Raw genomic sequence first — 16,382 nt, 5'->3', positions numbered from 1 at the left:
GCAAGTAATTAAATCAACACAGGCAACAAGTGTTTCACAAGTTTCTTCTCACTGACGGCAGCAAGCTTAATGTCCTTACTATGCAGCCGAACACACACACATTTAATGAGACGTGTTCTCGTTGGCTCAGTGTGTACAGAGTGGCCACGCCTGTGGATGTCCACCGGTTCAAAGGCAAACCTAGTTAGCCTTTCTCATCTGTCGCTCACAGTAGGACGAGGAAGATCAATAGGAAGGTAAGCCGAGAAATGTCAACCTTCCATTTTGTTTTGACCCAACAAAGGCTGAGCAGAGAGGAGCGGAATCATCACTGTTAATTATGGGGCCCATTAAGTTTTGATCCATCTGAAAACCCTGTCAGTAGAAAGGTGCTATTATCACCCACCCATAGCCGGTTTCCCTTGAATTAATTTCTTGGAATCTTTTTCAGTCGGTGAATAACAGCCCTGATGACAACCGCCCCTTCACATCGCGCCACCGCTGCCGCACATATGGCAGAGGAATAAACAAATACTAAAGGACACTTTAGGCCGTTGTCATTGTTTCTGTTGTGGCTCATGATAGAATAGAATTAGCTGCTTGTCAGGCTGTGTGATTACAGAGGACTGTCGGTTAGAACTTCTCCACAGGGCATATTCCAGACATGTTTCATGTTTCATTCCAACAGTAAATTATAATGTAAGCAGCATCACTGGTATTATATAGTTTCCCTCAGTTGCGCTGGATGAAATATGTTCCTGAGACTGGAACACAGAAAGAAATTATTCACAGGAAATGGAAATTGAGTGTTAATGTGATAATATTTCTCCTCCTCTCACAACTAAAAGCTACGGCGATACATCACCCTCTTCCGCGCGGCACCTTGAATCTTCCGCTAGGTCAGAAAAACAGAGCGGAGAGGGAGGATTTTCTTTGTTTGTGCGGGCGGAGGAGAGAAGGATTTACATTTGTCACAGAGTGCGATATCAAGATTATGTTTTATGATTTGATTTTTCCCAAGTGGTGTCAACTGCATCAATGATCATGATGAAAAATAGGTGGATTAGTACATTTGGACTCCGGAGAGGTGGCGAGTTGGCAGTGAGGTAAAGGGGTCACCCAATTACCAGCGTTGTCAGTTTGATCCCCGCCAGTTGGAGCTGAGCGTGCTCCAGCAGCCTGCTAGTTACTGGAGGTTAGCTGGAGTCAAATCTGTAGCTACAGCCCACTCACCCCATCACCACAGCAGGAAGGTCCTTGGGCAAGGCACCAGACTCCACAGTGCCCTTTGAAGCAAAGTAAATAGTGTCTGGCAAGTATGAATGCAGCTGAGACATAAACAAGACAGGAGCTGAGATGACTCAGAGAATAGACTCAGTCTGCAGTTTGTTAGGAACAGCTACCTAGCTGAAAGCAACGCAGTCTAATAAAACAGTCCTACATAAGTTCTACTTTAATTATTTAGGGCTTAAAAGCATACTTTTTCATTTGTCTTTCCAGTAGTGTGTTTTACGTTGTTTGTGTATGTAAAAGTTCTGCAAAATTAATAATTCAAAAGGTAAAAGTCACAATACTTACTGATATGTGCTATAGAATAATATTTCAAGAATATCTTGATATCACGTGACATCACAACCCCCCACATATTGCATATCGCAAGTCTAGTGGATAGTCTGACTAGGCCTCCTGTGTGAGCTGTTTCATTCCCATCACTTGTACAAATAATTTGTGCCTGTTATTTTGCGGTAATTTTTTCACCAGCAATAGAATAATGTCTGAACTGTGATAAACAACTTTAGAGGCTTTCAGATTACGATCCTTGCATTTGAAGGGTCTCTTCCTGTTTCGAGTGAAGTTAGGGGTGCTAATGTCTACCTTGTTCTACTGACAACTTTTATTCTGACCTATATCTCCACAACTATTGGATGCCATACACACTGGCTGCATTGTTACTTGGTATTACCTGCACAACTAACGACATTTAGACTCAGGATTACTTTTTGCATGGTGAGCCTTGTAAATATTAAACATGATTAACATCAGCATGTTAATATTGTCACTGTCCACATTTTCAAATCAGGATTAAAATGTGACTTTACTCAGCGGGGCACAATAAAGATAAACAATGACCTCATATGTAAATTATTGATTAATCCTAAGGAGTTCCATGGTTGTTTCAAGGAATAACACAGAGCCATGTGGAGCAGTGCCTTGAATTTCAGTAAGAATTGCTGACTTGAGACTCTGAGCTGGTTTCTGTTTGGTGTCGATAGGCCAAGTAAAAACAGAGATATCATCGTATAAATTCAATATGAAAAAAACACGTTGTTTTCTATATCTGATTTATGGTTTTTGGGACCAATGTTTTGATAAACTACTTCCAGGTGAAAGAATATTTGTCTGGTAATGTGGGCGATATTGTGCTGGGGACAAAAGGCATTGAATAATGGAATAGTGAACATTTTTATGTGATGAATAAAGGCAAATTCAAAAGCATTAACAAAACGTCCAAAAGAATCCAGAACTTTTAAGGGTTAAGTAATGATGAACCCTTGTGATGAAGGATGAACAATATGAGTTCATTATGAAACAGGGACGATTCTTGGTAGAGCTGACATAAAGGCAGCCAAACCAAAAAGCTTGAGGCAGAACAGAAACTTCCCAGTGTTACACCACATGGCAGGGAAGTGATGAGAAGTTTAGGTCACTACTATTCATGTGAGGATTGTCATTACCTCAGCGAGAGCGGAGTCTCTCTCAAGGTTCATCTTATCTCCATCCCAGAGAGAGGAGGGGCGATTCCTCACACTAAACATAAAACACACCTAATCTAAAGTGCTCCTGCTGAGGCCTCATGAGCTCTCAGGTCAGCCACCTGTGAAACAACTGTAACCCTGCTCAGGCAGAATAAAAAAGATGCATTAAGTCACAAAGTCCCTGACACCTTTTACACTCTATCGTTGCTTTATTGGTTTGGCCTCTGGCACCTCTGTTGAACTCAAACATGTGTGATCATTCTCACTGCATCTTTGTTTGTTGTCCCCGCGAAACACTTCCCTGCTTCCAGCAACACAAAGACCACTGTCTGTTCTCATAGTAATATGAAGGTGTACTGTTTTTAATCAGAGAGGCTGAACAAGCCCATAGTCCTTAGAATTGTATTTTTATTTTAAGAAGAATCCAGAGTTGGTTGCATATCAACAATTGGATGAAGTAACAGTGAATTAATGGTAGAGGCGGTGGTCTAGTGGCTGGATTGATCTGCCCAAAAATCCAAGAGGATTCTCCCTACCCTGTCTAGTGGCCCTGAGCAAGGCACCTTACTCCCCCAACATCTGCCCCCCGGGCGCCGTACATGGTCGCTCACTGCACTGTGTGTCCTGCACCAGATGGGTCAAAAGCAGAGGTTAAATATCCCTACCTGCATGAGTGTGCCTTTGCATGTGTTTGGGACTAATAAATGCATCTGCATCTTAATATTGATTACTGATTATTAATTGATGATCTATTAAAAGTAAACTGATCACATAAAGTCATAGTGTCTTGATTATTGTTGATATTGTTCATATTTAAAGCATTAACTTAAGGATAATTTTAACCGTTAAAGTCAATCTCCAGCAGATTAGTACACCACCTTAAATTCTTCTTGGCTCATCAAAATTATTTATTCAAAATATTGCTTTAAAATTACTAAAACGTAACTCCACTCCTTCCTGCTGGGGAGCCCACTGAGCCCCACACGATTGGTTTCTCAGGTTTATGACATCACTAACCCTGGCTGTCTGAATCGTAGACTGTATATAACTTCTTCCTACAATGAAGAAGTTTAAGTTTCCCAGATACAATCTACACGATACTCTGCATTTGGGGCCAGAGTCTGCACTGTAGTGATCAGGGGATGGGGCTGCTATAGTGCAGCCCTGCTGATACAAGCACGCCACCAATCACGGGTCAGTCTCAGCTGTCAATCAAGATGAATCACCCTTTATTCATTAACATGCAGGAAATGGGATTTATGACCTATACTGCCTCCAGCCACTAGGAGGCAATCAAGAGGCTATATCCTCAGTTTTGGGGCGTCGTCATTTCGTCCATCTTTGTATTCAATCTGGTCATAATACTTCCAAAGACTTGGTTTGTCTTTTGTTTAATGCAGTGTTAGGTGGCGCTGAATGCTTATTTGCTGAAAATAAGTCGTACAAGGGGGATGTTAACTTGGACACGTTTAAAAACTTCAGTGAAGGGGATCTCTAAACGTTATTTCTAAACATGGGAACTGGGGGGATGAGGGCCTTGCAAAAAGTTGAAGACCTCCAGGTGGTAAATGGCCCACGAGACGATTCATAAATCAGATATATGAAAAAACTTTTTTCATATGTCTGATGAATTTTTTTCTGTAATAAAAAGATAATCGCATAACATAGTGGAGTACCATGTCCTTCAGGTTGGTCCCATCTGGCTGTGATTGCCAGGTCACAGTCAGGGTGAAGGAAACGCTTCGTCTATGACAAACATCATGGCAACTGTCAAGAAAAGTAGATTAGAAATGCTGCACTTTCCAAGAGAAATGGACAACGAATTTATTTTGTTGGAGTAACAGATAAACCAATGTTTGTAGTTTGTAGTGATCAAAAGGGCAAACGTTAAGTGTCATTACAGCAGGAAACAAGCGGCTCAACTGGACGAGTTAGAAGAACAAATGCTCTTAAGCTTTCATAAGATTCACTCTGACAGGATCTATGACAACAGAGAAATTGCTCATTGTGTACAAACACAAAACATTCTCTGCAAGACTGAAAGCCTGCCATGATATCTGAATAGCCCGCTGGTAGGACTCCTTTAGGCATTTGGGGGAAATTTCAGGACATGAAGAGTAAATAAAAGCAACTGGACATATTTGCTGAGCCATCTAATGATGGTACCCGAAGACCTACAACATGAAATCAGTTATAGCAACAATGAGTTCAAAGCAACAACAGCCTTCCTCTGCTGGAGCCGTACAAACCTTTCGTTCTGAGAAGACGTTTGATTCTCTGTTTGGGAAAACCTGCAACTGTGAGCAGCTCATTTAAAAAGTGCCCGACTGACCAGCTTCACTAAAGGAAAGCAGCTCCAGTAACGGCATTAGAGAGGCTAGAGTGATGTTTGGTGTATTCAGTAACTTTGTAAGCCTATGGCCCTCGTAGGATGTTGTAAGAGTTTAAATGGCTCTTGATAAATGAAAACAGTTCCTCACCCCTGTTGCAGCCCCCGGGGCACCATGGTTCTTTCATGGGACTTGGGGTTTGCAGCCATTTTTCTTGTATAGCAGGACAATTGACTTTTGTCACAAACACCCAAAACCTCTAGAGATTTTTTGAAGTTTAAAAATGACCTTAAATGAAAAACCTTTTAACTAACTTACAGCTGCTGTTATTGACATGAGAGCTTTAGAGTGTTCTGAACTCAAAATGTAGGACTCAGATAGAGCTCCTGCAGCCCAGGGAGGAAAGGTTCAGAGCGCTGATCATAAAAGGTCTTTTCACAAAAAGGTTGTAAATGATACAACACAGCAGAGCTTCGTCTACGTGTAAAGGCTGTTTTTGAAGGGCTCTCTCATCCCAGATGAGCAGACGACAACATCTGGATTCTTGTGCGAAGGAAAGCTCTGAGGACCAAGAGCCCTTATCCGCACACACACGAGCCAAACGTGTCTGAGGTCATTAAAAGGTAAAGCCCCCTCCATCTGAGACAATGTACACATCACAGCACATCCCCATCACCGTCTGACGAGAAGGTCTTCTGCTGCTCCCGTATTACACTGATGAGCAGCGCTCGGGAAAAAGGAAAGAAAAAATCCTTTAAAAACAAATCACCTTTCAGACAGACAGGATATTATACTGCATGAGTACTCTGACCGCATTATGCAAAGGCGGAGGGTCGGAATGACACTCCATTATTCTCCCAGTCTGAGCAAACTGTTTCGAAACACAAACGTTGTTTATGGTTCACAGCACAGGCAAATAGAAACGCAGACCAAGCGCTTTGTCTTTTAAGTGCATTACAATTCAAAGCTGTTCAAATGAAAGAGTCTTTGAAATGCTATCTCTTCATAGGGTCCGTTCACAAAGAGGCAATACAGAATTGTTTATCTCGTCCACTGTATCTAATTAGACTGCATATCCTCTGTGAGTAAAATGTATAAAGTTTATGTGATTATGATTCATAATATAACTGCATACATAAATACACACTGTTTAAAGGAACAGTAATTTGGAGTTGTGAAGACAAAACGTAATATAAGTAGATACTTAAGGGGAGTTATTGGTGTAACTTTAGGGCTTTAGTGGGGGCAGGGGTGTTTAACTGGACCTGGGGGGTGATTACCTTATAACCGGATTATCTTTTATATTCATTCATTCAATGAGAATTTATTAATTTAAATACTTAATGAGCTGCAAATATGTTCATACTGAATGTGAAAGGGAAACATTCACACAGTAATAACCATTACGTTTTCATGGTTATGTGTGGCTAAGGTTGTACAGAGAGCGTGGTCTGGTTCGATGAAGAAAAATGTCCTCATTGACTTCTGTTTATTTACACTTAACAAATACCATGATCTTGCCAGATCAGATCTTTGTACAGCTGGCATCCACCTCTTAGGCTGTTTAAGACATGAACTCCAGAAAATGTCCCGAAAATTAGGTGCGGATATTTTCCCTTCGTATATGAAGAATGCTGCAGGAGATGTCAAGATCAGTTCACATCAACAGGAGCATTCAGGTGAGTAGTCGCGTTTGGGTAGAGCATGCAGGACGCAGGACACGACATGTAAGTTCCGCTTTGGAAAACCCAGACATCTGCGTCAGCGCCCTCTACATGTGTGGCAGCTCTTTTTCATCCTGAGATGTTGGTGTTCTGATGGGATCTTTTCAGATTAGAAATGCAAGTAAGAAATGTCGTCAACAATCCCACTTGCTCGCTTTGAATCTTCCCGCTGCAATCTTACTGTTCACAAGAACTAGGGCTGGCTGGAAATGTCTCGCAAAAAATCCTGAGCATCTAACTCTGACATTTGCATTCTCACCCCTTTGGATAATTGCAGGAAAATCTCCAAACTACAGTGCATCTCTGAAGACTTTAGTGACTCTACTGTATCACTTCTTTGATTCAAAGATAACTGTTGTCTCTGCTTGTAATTACACCAGTGGTTGGTTTCAGATCTGCAAAATGAATTCACTGTTGCAACGTGCATGCTGTGCAGAAATGACACCCTCTCGGCACTCGACTAAACATCACCACTGAACGTATAATCCTGCCAGCAATTACAGTTCTTGCAAAATGTGGTTCAGCAAACCCACGGGCAGAACACATGCTGGGGAAAGTGGATTGTCTTCGTCTAACACTCACACAAGACGCAAATGGGAAGATCTCCAAATAATGTATGACTTTCATTCTTCCCATATGTTTAGGGGGCCTCATTGAATGTTGGGCAAAAAGTGTTTATGGTTTTCCTGTCACTTAAATGTCATGTTGTCTCCGTTTATTTATAGACTGATCAGTTTGAGAGTGTGTGTGTGTGTGTGTGTGTGTGTGTGTAGGAGAGATAGGTAGAGAGAGTGAGTGAGAGCTACCATGATGACAGCCAATTAATTCAGCTCTTTGGGACACAACGAGGAGAAACAGTGACTCGCGGGCTGCATTAGTCATGCAGTATGGCAGCCCTGGCATCAGGGAGCTCTCATACACTTTAAAGGTGACTCTGTGTGCGCGTGTGTGTGTGTGTGTGTGTGTGTGTGTGTGTGTGTGTGTGTGTGTGTGTGTGTGTGTGTGTGTCTGTACATATGAGTGTGTGTATGCCCGCAGTAGCTGTTTGCCTCTTCTGCTATCCTGTCATCCCTCCCTCACCCAAGGGGGCCCAGCATGAAACAGCCTCATGACTTAAGGATACCGTTGGCGGCGAGTGCAGCCTGAGAAGTGTCAAACTTCCAACAAAGCATTTAACAAGCACAACAGTGCACAGCGCTAACAGCTCACTCAAAGACTATCGCAGAGTTTACCCCCCGCCAGCAAGTAAACAAACAACTTTATTACTGTTGATGTAATGCTGGGTCCAAGGGTGAGTGAGGGGAGTTTCTTTTTTTTTTTAAAGGTGCTCTGCCCCAAGCAGCAGCGCAGTGATATAATAATCACAGTGAGCCGGGTCATGGAGCTGTGTATAAGTAATTAAAGGCTCAACTGTATGCTTGCTTTTGTTGAATCCGACCCACAGTTGAGGTATAGCAAGGACGTGAAGGAAATTTCACTGAGACAAAACTACGCTTACTGCAAAAGTGAAGGACACACACACTCACACAAACTCACACACACTCACACATACTGCAGAGCTCATTGAATACATTCTCTACTCACTCAATGCTGACCATAAAGGGCCTGGGCAACGGCTACAAATACTCTATACTACTATTTAATGCCAGAACACATCTCAGGTCTCACAGCCCAGCTCAAGGCTGATGGACAAAGTAGGAAAGGCCGCAGGTAGGGGAGATTATATACTCAGCTGCAGCTGCTTTATCGTCAGAGGTCCAAAGTGTATAGCAAGACATCCGTGTAACACATGTGGGAATTAACTGCTGCATCTTGGTTTGTGCTTCTGTTTCTACATGAATGCATGTTACAATGCACACCATTTATTTGTATAATAGACAGTGAGAGATTGTGTGTTAAATGTGTCTGTTATATGTTAAGTTATAATCTAGCTCAAATGCCAAATTTACACAAAATATTTAAGTGTGCACATTAAATCTTGTTTTACTTAAATGTATTAAGTTTACTTTATTATTTTGTATTGTTTCATTTAGTTGCATGATGTGCTAGATTATACTTGTGTAGGTGGGACAGATAAACTGTTGCATAGTTAAATTTTATCATTATTGATCCGGAATGTGTTATTTATTCATAACATACATGGAGGTTGCAGTGGAGTCCAGCTCCGGCTCGGGCATTTCTGTATGAAGTCGGCATGTTCTCTCTGTGTGTGTGAGGGGAATCCTCTTGCAGGAGCAAATAGGAGCAGATAGTCAAAAGCAAGGTAAAGGACAAGAGAACATGTGAAAGTAAAAGAAATCTAAAGAAAAGACATTGCAGTATAGAATATGAATGTATAAAAATGGTTTACACGCAGCTTTTAGTGTGATAGTAATGGATGCAGCAAGAGGTGATGTGAGCCTTGAGAAACTGTTTACTCAGCATTACAAATCAGCCTCACTTAATAATAAGTGACTTTATTAATGTTCAAAACATTCCAAGAAGCCATGTTTATGGTAAACCTTTAGGTTGCCAGGTTGTAAAAAGTAATTTAGTTGCACTTTAGATAGTTTTACAACTGAACCCTCCAGAAAGGAGCTGCAGCACATCTGGCCCAGAGTTCGTCAGATAACAACTTAACAATATACAGAACTGCAAACATAATATAAAGTGAGAGTCCAATAAACCTGTAATTAATGACATACTAACATCAGTACAGCTGGGATGCATATTCAAATAGAAATGTGCCTGATATGCTGATCTGTGTGCTACATTGTTAAAATGTATTAAAGTTTTAACCTCTAAACAAAGGTCAATGTTATTTATTGACAAACTAATGAAATGATTATAACTTGACGATGATAAATAAAGAATTAGACATTGTATGAGGAAAATATATTATTGAATTGTTACCCATTATGAATGGGTATGTGTGTGATGTCGCTATTAATGTCAATGATGTAGAGGAACATGTCTAATTATAGCTGCAAGTAGCGATCCATGGGTTCTAACCTTGTTACACTCAACACAATCTCAATCGGCATAAATAAAGGCAGTGAGAACACATGAGGAGCATGTTCACTTGTTTTTAAAGACAGGTCACACAATTATTTCACGGTGACAACGGACGTAGCATTTCATCCATTCATTTGTCTCCACTTCTAATATGGTACTTCATTGTGTTTTCACTGCCCATTGGGTTTTGACCATTAGGCCACTAGCAAGCCGGTAAAATGTGAAACCAGGCCTGAGTTGGATTCTTCCTCCTACTCTAAATGGACTCTGTGTGTGAATAGTTGTTTGTCTTTGATTGTTGACCCTGTGATACGGTGATAACCTGTCCAGGATGTACTCTGCTTCTCACCCAATACCTGCCGGGATTGGCTCCAGACCCCCCCAAGACCCTCAATGGTAAATGGATACACGGTCACAGAATTTCACTAGTTCACGTAGGATTTGAAGGAGTTTACCTTATTGTTACAGAGAACTACAGGGATGGTGTCGTACAGTGTAAGCCTAAAGCTGAGGGAGAAGAGAGGTGGTGGTCCTCCAGGTTGGAGGCGGGACGTCTCAGTGAACCTCAAATGATGAGGACGACCAGTATGTGGGCTGGTATGCTGCCTCCACCAGTGCTCTGCTTACAAAGGGCCATTAGCCAGGGTCTGTGGCTGACAGATGAAGCCCTCCTAAGGGTGCAGGAGCACGCTGTGATCTACAATATTTATATTTAACTAGAGAGAGATAAATTATCGCAGCCAAATTGACAGGTCCGGGGAGGTGAGGGAGGTTTCTGTCTGACATTGTCATTCCTCACAGCGCCTCCTGCCAGAGGGCACTGCTCCTGACCTTGGGATGCCCGGCGTGTTGGGCGCCCCGCGTCCTTTCAGCAACACCTCCCCGGATCTTTATTCTATCATCTTTTATTCTTAGCAGGGATGCCACTCACCCTGCACAGTTGTCATAGTAGGGCTGGGGATGCAGCATTGAACAGAATCCATATATGGTTTTGATAGTGGATGCTTTTCATGTGCGTGTGAGAATGAGTGAGCGAGTGCGAGTAAGAGAAAACAAGTCTCGCCCCAAGCGAGGAAACAAAAGAGCCACGGTTCCACTCTTTGCTTCCCCACCTTTCTGGTTTACTGATGCCCTACAGATGTCCTCGGCCACTTATTGTATCTAAAGTATTGTAGCTTGTGTGACATGTCCTGCTCTGTGTTTGGGTTTCTGTTTGGTCTGTGATCACTCATGAAAGGCTTGGTCTGGCTATTTCTTTGTGGTGCACCCTTAATAACAGAATGTTAACTAAGTTGTCCACTGTGGGGACAATAAGAAGTTATTGTATGTTTGGGATGAAAGTAATAAAACAGTCCACATTGTAGACTCAAAAAGAAAATGAAAAATGGGGACTGTGAAAGCCTTTTGGTTGCCAAATACACTGCCACAGTAATACAGTTTTTTAGTTTCAATATCCATCCATCGACTGTACAGCTTATCCTTTCAGGGTAGCAGGGGCCTGAGCCAATCCCAGCTGACATGGGGGTGGGGTTTATTCTGGACAGGTCGCTGGTGCATCGCAGGGACAATTCATTAAGTTCAATAAGTGTCCGAATAATTGGAAAAATGTGTTACTGACTGGGAAAATGAAAATCTATCTCAAGTCCACACTCGAAACTCACTTGTATCACATATGAAACTTTATGCCCATCTCTCACAAGTATTTAACACTTTTTAGCCAATTCAGATATTTTTCGAATTTATCTGCACGTTTTACATTATTTATTTATCACTCACGCATAATCCTTTGTCCTTTCTCCTGGCTATATTAAAAATGTCTGGCTCTGTCCTAATGTTATAATGACCATTTATCTCCAGTAACATGTTATATTTCATTTGTTAAACCCTTATAAATCTCATCCCACAGATATCTGCGCCGAGGCTCCATCTTCTATTCGTCATACACTGTTTACAGGCCGACGAGTCTCTTTTATGATATCAGTCAAACATTTCTCCTCACAAAACACAAACAGCGATATTTTTTGTATGTGAACATTTAATAACAAGATCATTTTCCACTGCGCTGGAAAAGGATCTTGTTCAGGCTTGGATGTGATTCTGGCTCCGATTCAAAACTGTTTGGAGGGTTGTTCATGCTTTATGTCTCCTCTACACCTCTCATCCTATACAACAGCTCTCGAGTACAAACTTCAGCTTCTATCACTCTCCTCCACTTTCTTCCTTTTTCCCTCACCCCTCACCTTTACCTCTCCGGCCTCATCTATCTCTGTTCACTACTTCCCTCAGCCAGGACGCTCACCCATGGCACCCTCCCCTGACAACCCTCACTTGCACTTTGCAGGCCGAGGATCATAGTGAAGGACGAGGTGCTAATGATTTCCATTCAGTTTAGCCCCGGGGCCCAGGGATGTACGTCCCGGATAAACCCTAAGATTTATGACATTACCGTTTCATCCTCATTTACGTGCAGCACGACAAAGAAGGGGGCCGCGAGGATGGACAGGGAGTACCATGCGGGGACCATCACCACCTTTACTCATCGGCTGGCACCCCAACGCCAGCTCAAATTACCAAAGGAAATCACTGGACGACTGTAACAGCGATTTTAAGATGCAGCTCAGCTTCACCACTCTCATCCCTCTCTCTCTCTACCTCCACCTCCCTTACATCATCCCCCACCCTCACGCCTCTCTCTCTAACTAAAGGGAGCGATTTAAAAGGAGCGATAACACCAATCCAGAGTGTCGGCATGGGAACAATTAGCAGGCAGGTGCAGAAAATTGCTCTTTTCATAATGAAGGTTATTTATACATGACCCCTCACTGCGCTGGACACGCTGCCTCATTGTCACCTGGTAAACACTGAAAGCTCCTTTATGCTCACTCTCTGCCTTTGTCACACACACACACACACACACACACATGTACGCACAAACACAGACGTGTCTCCATGAATTCAGAGGTCATTACAGTGACTTCATTGATTTCCTGGAGACTTTCTCCAGCCTTAACCATAGTGACCACTTAGTTAAACCTAACCTTAACCTAATCTTAAGCCTAAACCAAACTTTAACCCTAACCTTAGAACATATCTTCACATTAATAATGTAAGGTGAATTATGTCCCCATAATGAAGCTGTGTAAACAGATTTAGGTCCCCACAAAACGAGTAATACCTGGACAGCACACACACACACACACACAAACATACACCACATGCACTCAGACAGCCATAATTAAAAAGCCACAAACATAAAGTTGGCGCCTTTTGCTGCAGAATCTGACATGAGCTCAGACGTCAGTTCAGACTGAGACATCAGTGGTTCTCAATCCAATTACATTAATCAACCATAGAGAATCCATACTGAAGGGTGATGAACAATCTTTACTGCCAAATTACAGGCATGGCGCCATTATAATTGAAGCTGGTTGTGGCTGTCACTATCCGCCTAATGAAATAATTTTGTTGAGCTAACCCTCTGACCGTGATCATGACAGACATAATTATCCGTCTCCTTTTCCCCCCCGGCTAAATATTGTACTCTATCCCCTGGATCTTCCCACTCTCTTATCAGGATGGCAATTCTCAGTTAAACGTGGGAAACTCACTTAGTTTCAAAAAGCATTTTTTGCAGACAATAGACAGGGTGAGAGACTGAGTCAAAGACGCTGACGAGAGGAAGATGAGAGGAGCAGTCCGTCACGATCTCCGAGGCAGCTCACTGACTCCACGGACCCTGAAGACGCTGAAGGTCGTGGGTTTCCTGCGGATCGCTCATTGATAACAGCTTCCTAACATCTATTCTTCAAAACAGCTCTCGCTTCGTGCGGCACGTTTAATTCAGCCCGCAAGGTCAAAGAGGTCAGTGGACAAAGTGCTGCTCATCTTATCTGACTAAACAGGCCACATGCTGCTCCACATGCAGCCCGTCTCCCCCACACAGAGCGCTACTGCTCTCTACTGACAGCTGCGTGACACTGGCCGGCCGAGAGGAAGCTCCCTTTTCCGGGTTTACTTTATCACTGATAATGGAAATGACAGGAAATGACCAGTGAGACCATGATTCGTCCCTGTGTGTCACCCTGGTGGAAGTTTGTTTTTTTATCAAAGCAGAAGGTTCAGAGTTGCAGCTGCTGCACCGAGGATACAATCACATTTTTGTTGTCAGTTGTCATTGTCCATATCATGAGGGACGTAATCCCCAGTGAACTGAGCGGGATCTTATTATTATAAGATACACATCATGCTCACAGTAAATGGCTTTCCGATTGTTGACCATCAGTGGAGCTGCCAGACATTTCCCATCCCCCATCTCAGACAACTGTGTATCTGGTTCTGGTAGATATAAACCTGTCAGCTCTTAAAGGATAATTTAACTTGTGTCCTCTGATATATTTTCTTTGTCTCAGTTTTCTACTTGAGGCATACAACCTAAAGCCTCAATATTCAGGTAACGCACAACTAGCAAGTGTGTAGTGTTGTCTCCATCTGGTGGTGACAGGTGATGTTACATGGACCTCGTTTATTTATGTAGCCTTTTTATGTCAGTTCGGTCAGTTAGAATTTGTTCATATTCATTAATTTATATATCGTATTTGTTACTACTCATTCGGCCACCTAAAGTTTACAGGCTTTTAAATTGTTCAGTTGGCATCCACAACTACAGAAAATCTAAATCAGCATGAGTATCTCTCAAATCCCACGAAATAAATAAAACAAGCAGCAGAGAGAAAAACTTGTTTCCCTATGAAACCTATTAAACTCCCCCTGAAGCTAAATCCTTCAGTAATCTGTTCGCTTACATCATCAAAACTTAATTTGGATCAGTATGTTAATTAGATTAGATTAATTTGCTGCTTCTTACCATTTACTCTGCACATATCTGAGACACTCAATGGATTCAACTGAGTTTTTCTTGTTTATTTCTTAACTCTAGACGTCCGTCATGTACTCCCCATTATTGGCAGAACTGGATTCTAAATGGAATGATTTACAAACTTTCCTCAAACTACAGTCTTGTGTTCTCCTTAGACATTTCAAACGTTTTTTAATGAATCCTGTGATGGTTTAAGTAATTTAAATAACATGTCAGAAAGGTCACTATATGGTTGAAAATGAAATATATATATAAACAGCAGTCACAAGAATGGATCAACGTTGATTATAATGGTCTGGTTTTTCTTTCCCTTTTCAATATTGTCATAAATCAAATGACATTTGGGAATCATTTGAATGATGTGAGTGACGTGCATTTTACATAAAGCACTATTATTATATACAACAGTGAACATGGGGCAGAGCCAAGCCCCCCAGGATCTTGGATTCCACTCACTGATTAACTGCTACATACTGAGATCAACATTGCATTAATAAAGAGCCTCAGGGTTCTCAGTATCCTTTTAGACTGTTGGTGAATTTGTATCGAGGAAGTAATTCTTCATTGAAAAATTAAGCTTTTGTAAAATGGGAAATATGAGCTGTGCTTTCAAATTGGTTTCACTGTTGATTAAATGCAATACATGCCTGATAATATATATATGTTGTCTCTATCTGACATTATCTTTTTGCAATTGCATTGTCTCTGCTTATTGGCTTGATTATTATTTGAATGTTAGGTTTTACCTGTTCGAAGGTGGTTCTTGCGTCTGTATCCATGTCAGGAATAAAGAGACAAGACGCAATGAGCAAGGCTAAACTAAGCTGAACCAAGCTAAGCTAAACTAAACTACACTAAGCTAAGCTAAGCTAAGCTAACACTGATTCAATAGATAAGAAAATGTACACAACAAGTCTAATAGCTTAGTTAAATTCAAAAGTTGTATTTAATACAGGACTGTGAAATGACATTGCACATATTAATAGATTTATATCCGTATATGATGATATGGTTTATATATGATTTTAACTTAATATTATTTTTGTATGTGTTGAGAAAAGACCATGCAGCCATAGGTCTTAGTAACTCTGTGTCCCATTGTGTTGAATATGAATTGTAATGAAGATGTGTTTAGTTCGCATGAATGCGATTTTCTGTGCGTCATGTAAAGATGTTATCAGAAACACAATTACTTGAGCATCCATTACAAATCCTAAGTGTTCATCTGACAGTCCTATGAGGCCCTGATGGAAGCCTTTTCTCTCCGTTTGATGGACTGGCTCCATACAGCCCACTTCATATCTGCCATATGGTGCGCTGGTACACGAATAGAGCGTCATGAGTGAAGGAGGACGGACCATTAGAGCTAACCGCTTCTCTTTCAGGCTTGATCAAGCACTCTGAAGGTTTAAGTGAAGGCCGGACCACTGATGAGCAGTAAATTCATTTTACATAGGGAGAAAATGTGTTTGTGCAGAGGGACGCTATAGACCACATGGTGTGCTGGAAGAAGTATGCAGGTCCTTCAGTTATGTATACCACACTTTACAGTTACTCTGTTAATAACAGTCCTGTATTTAAAATGAAAATGCACGAGCTGTCAGCATAGAGTATTAAAGGAAGTTCACACAGAGATGCCATACATATGTTTTGGGCTATTTTGGTTTAAAATGTACACATTTTAGATTATACATGAAATTGTATACTTGCCACCACTCTAGTC

This window comes from Platichthys flesus, chromosome 8 (genome assembly GCF_949316205.1).
Source record: "Platichthys flesus chromosome 8, fPlaFle2.1, whole genome shotgun sequence".
Lineage (NCBI taxonomy): Eukaryota > Metazoa > Chordata > Actinopteri > Pleuronectiformes > Pleuronectidae > Platichthys > Platichthys flesus.
The sequence above is the reverse complement of the archived record's forward strand: the minus strand, read 5'-3'. Positions refer to the sequence as shown.